The sequence below is a fragment of the Rhinatrema bivittatum genome, chromosome 11, assembly GCF_901001135.1.
Source record: "Rhinatrema bivittatum chromosome 11, aRhiBiv1.1, whole genome shotgun sequence".
Classification (NCBI taxonomy): Eukaryota; Metazoa; Chordata; class Amphibia; order Gymnophiona; family Rhinatrematidae; genus Rhinatrema; species Rhinatrema bivittatum.
In genome coordinates, this window is record NC_042625.1 from 22,090,872 (window position 1) to 22,102,905 (window position 12,034).

At 49.2% G+C, this 12,034-nt stretch overlaps 1 protein-coding gene across 1 annotated transcript in view; it reads left to right on the forward strand.

Moving 5' to 3' along the window:
- Positions 1-12,034, forward strand: part of KDM2B (lysine demethylase 2B) — a 184,168-nt gene that overhangs the window by 117,462 nt on the left and 54,672 nt on the right.

Here is a 12,034-nt window from a genome sequence, read left to right on the forward strand (position 1 = left end):
GGGAAATATTATGGCGGGTAAACTCTTCAATAAGCCCAGTCACTGACAGAGGGTGTGTGTGTGTGTGTGTGTGTGCGCGCTCTTTAGCCCACCCCCAGCCCCCCTGAGCTTCAAGCAAACTATATCCACGTAAGCTTGTGCTTGAAGATCAGGCGATTTTGTGAGGATGAAAAGCGCACATGCACTTTGGGAGGGTAACGTTTGCATGCAGAGTATGCCCATGCATCTCTGAAAATGTACATGCATAATTTTCATCCTTGGATGGAGTTACTATCTCCACACTTCTTCTCCACCCCCCAGCATGGTTAAAAGCATCCTTGCTACGTCTGGTTGCTGAATTTCCACTCAGGCAGATTCAGCCATTTTACCTGCGTAAACACCCCCCCTCCCTCCCGATTTTAGTTATGTAATTCCTGATTCTACAGATTTATTCCCTGCACATTATGTCACAATAGTAAAACCATGCCCAGTACAAGTAAGGCTGTATCTCTTTCTGTGCAATAGGTCAGTGGCTGCAGAGATGGTTTTAACCTTGCATGCCTAAGATCTCCTTTTGTGGGGCTGTAATGCAATGCAGTAATACCTGTAAAATATCATTTGTTGCTGTTCTTGGGGGGGGGGGGGGGGAGAGTGGCTTGGGGGCTAGTTGGCGTCTTTTGGCTTTAGAGTTTCGTACCCCACTTGAAGTTGCATCAACACTGTTGACTGCTGTATTGGGAGGAAGATCTGATAGTGAGGAGCCATGGACCCTTTGCTCACAGTAGCTGCACATTTTTATCCTATGGTCCCCACTTCCTTTGCAGTGACGGTCCTCAGGCTAAACTTTGGAAGCTGGTGCAAGATTGCCTTGGACTGATTAGTGGATGGCCGTCACCGAGCAGGGTCCATGGCTACTCCCACATCCTAAGTGCTGTGAATCCTACTTCCACAGCACTCTTAGTCCTTCCTAGCCCCAGGAGACTGGGAGATCCTCCCACACAGCATATTACAGCTCCTTTCATGCTCTTCGATGTAGTCTCATCTCCTGGCAGTTTCGGGGAAAGAAATGTTCATGACCTAAGGTGGCCAAGTCACATGGCATGATTCGGAAGATATGCATATGTTTGGGGTTGGTTTGTTTTTTCTTCTTTTTAAGGCTGTTTGTGTTATCACGGGAATTTGTATGCCATTAAAAAAAAAAAAAAGATTTCCTTAAGCGAATTTTGCAGCATACCGGTGACGGCACAGAATGCCGCAGTGGCCAAACCACTTAAGTGTATCCCGAGGACAGGAACAGTGGCTGCCATGGCTGCGTAAAACAACAAAAGCTAAGACAAAAACATATATTAGCGTGAAATAAAATCCAAGATTGAAGGGCGATAGTGGAGTTCTGATACTCCAGTGGCGGTGACTGACTACCTCTGCATGACAGTGGTTGCGGTTGGGCCTTTTGTGGCGGAAGAGAAATATATATTCTTCTGAAATGCACCTTGAGACTTGGGTCTTAAAACCAGTTGCATGCAAACTTGTCCTCCGGGATCCCCTCAACCATTGTGGTTTTCAGGATATCCACAGTGAACATGCATATTTGCATACACTGTGCACACAAGTATAATTCTATGCGTATTCATTGTGGATATGCTGAAAAGTTTTTGCGGTACTGAACGGGAGGGGGCATATTTGCATTATACCATTTTGTTTCCCAGTTTGATCCTGGAGCCTCACCCAGTTTTCAGGATATATATATGGTGGAATATGCATGGAATATATTTGCGTACATTTAGAGACCCAATGCGTGCACATATCTCATGCATATTGATTATGGGTATTCTGAAAAGAAGACTTGTTAAATGGGGTTCCAGGATGAGGGTGAAAAAGCACCAAGGAATGGCGCATTTCTCTTTGATCCAGACTGCCTTGCGTTTTACAGAGCCCAAAAGCAAGACATGAGTGCTCTTTGGTGCTCTTTCCAGAAAGTGATCAAACCTGTACCCGGAGGACAGCCGCTGACAAGCTTCCCGTAAACAATAATCATCATCATTTGGTGTCGGTTGATTTTTTACTGACGACCACAAGATGGGAGGCTCATGTTTGGAAGCGATCCTGTAGCTTGGGTTGGCTGCTTTTTTTTTTTGGCAGGGAGCACTGCAGAGCCAGCCATCTGTCTCCAGGATCTAGGTCGCCATGGAAGGGGGGAGCAGCTCCTGGTTTGCTCCTGTTGCCCCATGAATCCCATTTCTGGTGTGGGACAAGAATAGAGCAAAGGCCTTGGGATGACCTAGCATGAGGGGATACTCACGCCGGATTATTCTGAGAGCAGTTAAACCTGTATCGGCCTCCACCTGTGTCCAGGGGCCCCACTGCCAGAAACTGATTTCAAAAGTGCGGCTTTGGTAGCAGCAGGTCATAATGTGCTTTTCTTCTTGTTTAAGATTCCACCTGTGAATCATCCTGCCTGGTAGTCTCTCCTCGTTTACTTTCACGTATTTCAGAGAAAACTTAAAATATATATTGTTTGGTTTATCTCCTCCCTCCCGGCTCCCTTTTCCTGAGTTCCAGAAGTCTTGCGGTTTGAGGGGGTTTGAATGGTAAATGTTTTGAAATTACAGCATCGCTTCCGCAGACTGCAGCAGCGAAGCGTTTACCTTCCTCGCCTCTGCAGAACAAGGGCATTAATCTTTTCCCAGTGCAAGGTTGCCAGTTGGCTCTGTTTTGGTTCTTTTTTTTCTCCCCTCCTGGGACGGGCTGACCTACCCCCGCTGCATCCGGGCATGTGTGGCTTCCCCTCAGCCCGTGGGGTGATGCAACTGTGAGTCACGTGAGCAGGATGCTCACTGCATCCTAGGCCAAAGTGACACGTGAGGATACTAGGCTCGGGTGGGAGATGTAATTAAGAGCAGGATGTAAGAGTTGAGGAGTCTAAAGAAGTATTCTGTCTTGGGCCTTATTTAAAAAAAAAAACAAAAAAACCCATGGAAAATGCCTTCAGTGTAAGGCCTGTAATTTTGTAGGGAGCAAGTGCGCGTGAACGCTTTTATTCAGACAGTATCGCACATGGTTTAACTATCCTCTTTAAAAATAAATAAAATTAGGGATGGTCTAACAAAACAGAACTCTGCACATGAGGGGCTGCCTGATGGCTCAGTGCACGGTTGTGTGTTGCCAAGTGGAGGGACCTGGCTTCAGTTTGTGGTTTGGCTGGGGATGCCACGGAAACGGCATTCACAGCCCCTGGGGGGTGGGGCAGGGAATCCCTGCTGTCATGCAATCAAAGGCAACACCTGATGGCCAGATTTTAGGGCCATGTGACTGCACTGATCCCAGAAGGAACCCCCTGGTGCATGGCCTACGGCAATATTTCCCAGCCCCCTCCTGGAGGCTCACCCAACCAGTGGGGTTTTCAGGATATCCATAATGAATATGCAGGAGGGAGGTTTGCATATATTGGAGACCCAGGGTTTGCAACTCTTTTATCTCATGCATATTTATTGCATGAGATAGATTTCATCCTAAAAACCTGATTGGCTGGGTTGGGCCTCCAGGAAGTGGGTTGGGAAGACATTGGCTTATAATTGCACTGCAACAACTGTCCTGAAGTAAAGGCTTCCCAGCCCTGGCTCCCATTCTGCTGACTGCCCAAGGGAGCAGCAGGAAACTACTGGGCCCAAAGGGATGATAAGACTTGTCAGGTGCGGAGGCCGTCTTTCTTAGAAACATCGAAATATGATGGCAGGAAAAGACCATCCGTTCAACTAATCTCTTTACAATTCCCATCACGCCCTCGGAGCACCCCCTGGGTTCATCCCATGCTTTCTTGAATTTACGTACTGGTTTTGTCTCAGTCACCTCTGTTGAGAAGCTCTTTATTTATTTATTCCACAAGATCCATTTCGTTCACTGCGGATTACAAAGTAATATACATAAAAACAAAATCAAACAGTAAAAACAACAGTTTACAAACTTCACTTTAAAATTAACAACATATATCTTACCTTTCCCCACATGTTATATCGGCATCCCCTCTTCGTTATCACGTGCCCTTTTAAATAATTCTGCTCTCAACAATTTTCTGAATCGCAAATAATCTTTCTCTTGGCATAGCCATAACGGCAATCTATTCCTCATAGTAGGAGCTATGATGGAATAAGTCCTTGTTCCCTGTACATACCCGGATCAGTCCAGACTGCTGGGTTTTGCCTCCCTTCCAGCAGATGGAGACAGAAAAACTGAGAGCACCCTCTCTTAACCGATGTGCTACCTGCAGCTCCTCAGTATTTTTCTGTCTCCAGCAGATGGAGGTGGTGCAAAACCTGCGGTCTTGAACCACATTTGGGTTCTCAAAAAAAAAAATATAGACACAGAAAAAATATTGAAAAGGAGAATCTGTCATAAAGAGCGGCGGCTGTAAAACAGGACAGGAACATTGCTCCATCCTTCCAGGGGGTTGGCAGGTCCCAGGGGGACTATCCTCCCTGGTCATAGGCTCTTCAGGAGCTTGGGTTGGTGACTACTCATGCTCCAGGTCTCTAGTTGCAAGGGTGATAGCTGGTGGTCCGGTTCCCTCCCCTTCCCCAGCGAGGATCCGGGACTACCCTTGCCCTCCTAGCTGGTACTGTTTCTTAAAAAAAAAAAAGCATTGCTGCCAGCGGAGGTGCAGCTGCGAGTGGTGCGAGGCACTGAGCATCGCGGCTTGAGCTCCAGCACGGTGGGACAACATTGAGGAGCTTCCTGAGTCCTGTGGCTGCTGGGGGTGGTCGGTTTCTGTCGCTCACGCGCTTTTCTGGCGGCCGGCATGCTGACTTTGAGGCTCTCCCGCTCAGGCCTCTGCTCGCGGTGCCTCCCCGGCAGGGAGGGCTCTTCCGGTGCGGCGACAGTGTCCAGACTCCGGAGCGCAAGCCACAGGACTTCTAGCAGGGAAACTATAGACCAGTGAGCCTGACTTTAGTGCCGGGAAAAATAGTGGAAACTATTCTCAAGCTCAAAATCCTAGAGCATATAGAAAGACATGGTTTAATGGGACACAGTCAACATGGATTTACCCAAGGGAAGTCTTGCCTAACAAATCTGCTTCATTTTTTTTGAAGGAGTTAATAAACATGTGGGTAAAGGTGAACCGGTAGATGTAGGGTATTTGGATTTTCAGAAGGCGTTTGACAAAGTCCCTCATGAGAGGCTTCTAAGAAAACTGAAAAGTCATGGAATAGGAGGCGATGTCCTTTCGTGGATTACAAACTGGTTAAAAGACAGGAAACAGAGAGTAGGATTAAATGAACAATTTTCTCAGTGGAAAAGGGTAAACAGTGGAGTGCCTCAGGGATCTGTACTTGGACCGGTGCTTTTCAATATTTATTTATTTTTAACTTTTATATACCGACATTCCTGTATAAAATACAAATCACACCAGTTTACAATAAAACATAACTTCGCCTGTGAGCATTACATAGAACAATCAACAAATTATACTAAAAAGCATACATTACCTTTGTCATAAATGTAAAACAATTATAAAGAAGAAATTGTTAACAAGGGATAAAAGATAAAGGGGAATATTTAAAACTAGGGGATGCACGAAGGGGTGCACAAAGTGGAATACCCCTTTGACGCGCGGTACGCAGCGCCTGCTGGCTTGGCGCTTTTAACGGATCCGATCCGTGAGTGATGACGTCGGGGGAGGGACAGGTCCCTCAGACCTTTTATTCTTTTCAAATTCATCATCTCTTCCCAGTTTCAGCGCTGCTTTTTTTCAATTTTTTTTGTCTTTTTTACCTCCGATGAAATCAGGTGTTTTCCAGATAGTGGCCAGCTCTCCCCCTCAGTGGCGCCTGCTGGCTTGGCGCTTTTAACGGATCCGATCCGTGAGCGATGACGTCGGGGGAGGGGCGGGTCCCTCAGACCTTTTATTCTTTTCAAATTCATCATCTCTTCCCAGTTTCAGCGCTGCTTTTATATATATACAAGCCGTTAAGCCCGTTAAAACGGGCTACATTACATTTTGTTTTCAGTCCATTTTCTAACACAGCACCCTTCTACACTTTTTCTCCCTCTCTCCCCCTTTCCCTCGTTCACTCCTCCCCTTTCCTCCACTCAGTCTTACTCACCCTCTGTCTCCCACTGCCTTCTTCCCCTCACTCTCACCTCTCTCCCCCTTCCCTCAGTCACTCCCACCTCTCTCCCCTTCCCTCAGTCACTCCCCACCCTCTCTCAATCCCATCCCCTCCCCCTCAGCCCTCCTCCACTCCCTTTTTCTCTGCTCCACAACTTCTTACCCTTCCACTTACTCACATCCCTGTCTCTCACCTCTCCCTCATTCTCTCTCCCCCTTCCACTTACTCACATCCCTGTCTCTCACCTCTCCCTCATTCTCCCTCTCCCCTCACTCTTCCCCACCCCCTACTTCCCTCCCATACACTCACCCACTCCTCCCTCCCTCCCTCTCACTCCGTCCCTCCCTCCCTCCCTCTCTCTCTCTCCTCCCTCCCTCGCTGCCGCCCACTGCCGCCGCCGCCCGCTGCTGCCGCCGCCATGTTTTTTTTTTCCTGACGCTGCCTAAGACCGACGTGCTCGCCCGCACATGCGCAGTAGAGCTGCTCTCTACTGCGCATTTGCGGCACGTCGGTCAACCTTCATTTATTAGGTTGATATATAAATGATCTGGAAAGGAATATGGCGAGTGAGGTTATCAAATTTGTGGATGATACAAAATTATTCAGAGTAGTTAAATCACAAGCGGATTGTGATACATTACAGGAGGACCTTGCAAGACTGGAAGATTGGGCATCCAAATGGCAGATGAAATTTAATATGGACAAGTGCAAGGTGTTGCATATAGGGAAAAATAACCCTTGCTGTAGTTACACGATGTTAGGTTCCATATTAGGAGCTACCACCCAGGAAAAAGATCTAGGCATCATAGTGGATAATACTTAAAAATCGTCGGCTCAGTGTGCTGCAGCAGTCAAAAAAGCAAACAGAATGTTAGGAATTATTAGGAAGGGAATGGTTAATAAAACGGAAAATGTCATAATGCCTCTATATCACTCCATGGTGAGACCGCACCTTGAATACTGTGTACAATTCTGGTCGCCGCATCTCAAAAAAGATATAATTGCGATGGAGAAGATACAGAGAAGGGCAACCAAAATAAAGGGGATGGAACAGCTTTCCTATGAGGAAAGGCTGAAGAGGTTAGGGCTGTTCAGCTTGGAGAAGAGATGGCTGAGGGGGGGATATGATAGAGGTCTTTAAGATCATGAGAGGTCTTGAACGAGTAGATGTGAATCGCTTATTTACACTTTCGAATAATAGAAGGACTAGGGGGCATTCCATGAAATTAGCAAGTAGCACATTTAAGACTAATCGGAGAAAATTCTTTTTCACTCAACGCACAATAAAGCTCTGGAATTTGTTGCCAGAGGATGTGGTTAGTGCAGTTAGTGTAGCTGGGTTCAAAAAAGGTTTGGATAAGTTCTTGGAGGAGAAGTCCATTAATGGCTATTAATCAAATTTACTTAGGGAATAGCCACTGCTATTAATTGCATCAGTAGCATGGGATCTTCTTGGTGTTTGGGAAGTTGCTAGGGTTTGTGGCCTGGTTTGGCCTCTGTTGGAAACAGGATGCTGGGCTTGATGGACCCTTGGTCTGACCCAGCAGGGCAATTTCTTATGTTCTTATGAGAACAAGGCCGATCTGTTCCCGCTGAGCACTGGAATGGTGGCCATTTTGAATACCTTTTCAGCTTCCGCGGGGGGAGGAAGGGATTTTCCTCCCATGCTCTTGCCGATGGATTTGAGCTCAGATGGACCCCAGGGCCCCTTTTATTTCCCTGATGTTGGCCCTGGTCCCCCGGGGGAGGGGAGGGGGATTTCAGGGGCCCAGCTGGTTTCTCAGCAGATTTTGTGCTCCAGCCAGGCCCAGTCCGTGGGTTGTATAGACCTCTGCTTCTGAGGGGCCGCCAAGGAAAGCCCCCAGGTGGCTGGAGCTACAAGGGTCTGTCCGTGTACGGAAGGTCAGAGGCCCCTCGGAGGTTCAAGCTCAGTAGAGCACGATCAGGTGATTGCCTTGGGGATGACACTTCCTCAGCGTGCCCCCCCCCCCCCCCCCATTCCTCAGGAGCGGATCTGGATGAAGCGGAGAAGGCGGCACCCTTGGATGGGAATGATCCTAGTCGTTCGTCTTTTTCAACAGGACAAGCTTAATCCTGTCATCCCGCACGTCCTGGCGGAGCTGGGAATTGCGGTCGCTCTGGAGGATCCCGCCCAGGACACGGTGGACCTGGTTTTGGCGGGGCTGCAAGTTCCAGTGAAGACCTTTCCCTTTCCTGCTTTGGCTCAGCAACTGATGGTCCGGGAGTGGGATACTCCAGAAGCGAGCCTGCGGGTAGGGAGCACGATGGACAAGCTCTAATCGTTGCTGGAGAAGACTCTAGAGCTGTTAAAAGTACCTAAGGTGGATGCTTCAGCGTCAACTGTCACCAAGAGAACAACCATTCCAGCAGCCAGGGCGGCAGCCCTCAAATCAAAGAAGGAGATGGAAAGCTTGATGTTCATCTTAAGCACATTTTTGAAGTCTCTGTGTTTGGTATTCGAGTGGCGATCTGCAGTAGCTTAATGCTCCGGGCGAGTCTGTGATGGGTGCAACAGCTTCTGAGTTCCAGAGACCTTCCCCCACAGGAGGCGGCGCGGTCGGAGCGCTGGAGGCGGTAGTGGCCTATGGGGCGGACGCCCTGTATGGTCTCCTGCGAACCTCCTCCAGGACTACGGTGTCTGCCATTTCCTCCTGGAGGCTTTTGTGGTTGTGTATTTGGGCGGTGGATGTTTCCTCCAAGGCCCAGCTCAGTGCGCTTCCTTTCAAAGGAAAGTTCCTCTTTGGTGAGGACTTGGAACAGCTGATCAAGTTTCTGGGGGATAACCAAGTTCATAGGCTGCCGGAAGACAAACCTAAGGGGCCTAGATCTTTTCAGCTGACCCGCTCTCAATTTCAGAGTCAGAGGCGATTCCGTCAGAATAGACCGCCTGGTATGGGCCAAAGGCAAACCTCGGGGAGGTCTCAACCTTGGTCTCGGTCCTTTCGTGGCCAACGAGCGGGCTGAGATGCAGCTGGCCAGCGATCCCTCACAGCAAATCCTCTCGGTGAGATGCAGCCGACCCATTCCTCCATCCCGGTTATAGGCGGACAGTTGTCCCTCTTTTATGAGGAATGGGTCAAGATACCTAGAACCCACTGGTCCGACGTTATAATTGCAACATTTTAGAATTTGCTTGGCCTCTCCGGGACCTCTTCGTAATCTCCCCATGCGGTTTGCCGGTAAAGAGGGGAATAATCAAGCAGACCATCCACAAGCTGTAATGCCTGGTGGCCTTAGTTCCCATTCCCTAGGAGGAGTGGGGCATGGGATGTTCCATTTATTTCGTGGTGCCGAAGAAGGAGGGTTTCTTCCATCCGATCCTGGATCTGAAGAAGGTAAACAGGTCCCTCAAAGTATCACATTTTTGGATGGAGAACCTCTGTTCAGTCATTGTAGCGGTGCGCAGAGGAGAGTTCTTGGCTTCCCTTGATCTGACGGAGGCATATCTGCACATAGGCATCCACATGGTTCGCCAGAGATTTCTTCGGTTCACGGCCCTCTACTTTCATTTCCAGTTCTGCGCCCTTCCTTTCGGCCTGGCGACGGCTCCGCGCACTTTTTACCAAAGTGATGGTGGAGGTAGCAGCAACCCTTCGCAAGGAAATGATTCTGGTCCACCCCTATCTGGACGACTGGCTCATTCGGGCGAAGTCAGAGGCCCTCTGCAAACAAGCGGTGGATACGGTCTTACAACGTCTGCAGTCCCTCGATTGGGTTGTCAATCAGTCCAAGAGTCATCTTCATCCTGCTCAAGTCCTGGATTTCTTAGGGGCACGGTTCGATGCACATGTGGGTAAGGTCTTCCTGCTGGAAGAGAGAGCCGTCAAGCTGCAGACACAAGTTCGGCTCCTAGTGGCGTCGCTGCCCAGAATCTGAGATTTGCAGATCTTGGCTCCATAGCGTCCACACGAGTTGGTTCCATGGGCCTTTGCTCATATGAGGCCCTTGCAGAGAGCATTGCTGTCCCATTGGGATCCAATGTTGGACGAGTTTCACGTCTCCTTGCCTCTCACCGAATCCACCAGGTCCTGTCTTGGCTGGTGGCTTGTTCAGGACCACCTGAGGTGCGGGGTGGATCTTGAAGTGCCTCAGTGGGTGGTAGTGACTATGGATGCTAGCCTCTCCGGTTGGGGGGGCAGTGTGCCAGTCACAGTCTGTCCCGAGACGATGGTCGCAGGAGGAAGCATCGTGGTCCATTACTTGCCTGGAAATGAGTGGTGCGGTTAGCTTTACAGAGTTTTCTTCCGCTCTTGCTCAACCGGGTGGTGCGAGTCCTGTCGGACAATGCAACAACAGTGGCCTACATCAACCGTCAAGGGGGGACCAAGAGTCATCCGGTGGCCTTGGAAGCGGAGCAGCTGATGGCCTGGGTGGAACAGCATTTAGCCTTGCTGGTGGGCTTGCACATAGAAAATCTGCCTGCATATTGTTGATCCCTGCTAAGCCGTCTGAGGTTAGACCTGGGAGAGTGAGAGCTCTCCGAAGCAATGAGCCTCATCTCTAGCAGATGGGGTCCTCCCCAACTGAACTTCATGGTGACCCAAGGGAATGCCAAGGCTCCACGCTTCTTCAGTCGCAGGAAAGAACACGGAGCGGAAGAAATCGACGCCTTTGTGCTCCCATGGCCAAACAATATACTGCTCTGTGTTCCCTCCATGGCCTTTTAATAGGCAAGATTCTCCAGAGGATAGAAATTCATCCTGGACAGGTAATCTTGGTGGCTCTGGAGTGGGCCCGAAGACCCTGGTTCACAGACCTAGTCAATCTAGCAGTGGACGGCCCCCTGCGCCTGAACCATCTTCAGAACATTCTGCATCAAGGCCCTATGTTTTTCGACAGGGCGGATCGCTTTTGTCTTGCGGCCTGGCTTTTGTCTTGCGGCAGTTGAGGAAGAAAAGCTATCTTGAGGATGTCATTACAATCCTGATTTGAGCAAGGAAGACTTCTACTTCATTAACTTATGTCAGGATTTGGAAGGATTTCAAATTGTGGTGTTGTAAGCAGGAAGTCCTCCCTCGTCAGTCCTCTGTGGCTCAGATTTTGGCTTTCTTGCAGAACGGTCTCAGAAAGGGATTGTCCTTTAATTCCCTCCGGGTGCAGGTGGCAGCCTTGGGGTGCCTTAGAGGCAAAGTTAAGGGGATGACTCGGGCAGCTCATTCGGATGCGGTCCGTTTTCTCCATGGGGTGAAGCATTTAAATCCCCCAGTCCGGCCTGTATGTCCGTCATGGAGTCTTAATTTGGTGTTCAAGGTGTTATGTGAGGTCCCTTTCGAACCCCTTAAGAAGGCCTCTTTGAAGGACTTAACTCTGAAGAATTTGTTATTGGTGGCGATCTGTTCCGCTAGGTGGAGTTGCAAGCCCTTTCTCGCCGGGAACCTTTCCTATGCTTTTTGGATTTGGGGGTCTCTCGCCGAGCAGTTCCATCTTTTCTGCCGAAGGTTGGTTGTTTTCCATCTGACTCAGTCTGTGGAGCTCCCAGCTTTTACCAATGCTGACTTGGAGACGCCTCATGCGTGAGAGTTGCGGCGTCTAGATGTCAAAAGAGAGTTCTTTTGCGTTATCTGGAGGTCACTAATGCCTTTCAACTCTCAAATCATCTATTTGTCTTGTGGAGCTGCCCTAAGAAGGGCCAGAAAGCATCCAAATCATCTATAGCCTGCTGGTTGAAAGAGGCCACTGCTTCCGCTTACATTTGTTGGGGGCAGCCTGTCCCAGAGGGTTTGAAAGCGTATTCGACTAAGTCGCAAGCGGCTTCCTGGGCGGAAAGTCATTTGGTTTTGCCGCAGGAAATTCGCAAGGCGGTGACCTGGAAGTCGCTACATACCCTCTCCAGACATTACCGTTTGGATGTTTAGGCTTCAGACGTCAACAACTTCGGTGGCAGCGTCATCCGAGCAGGACTCTCGAAGGTGCTATCTGGTGCTATCTGG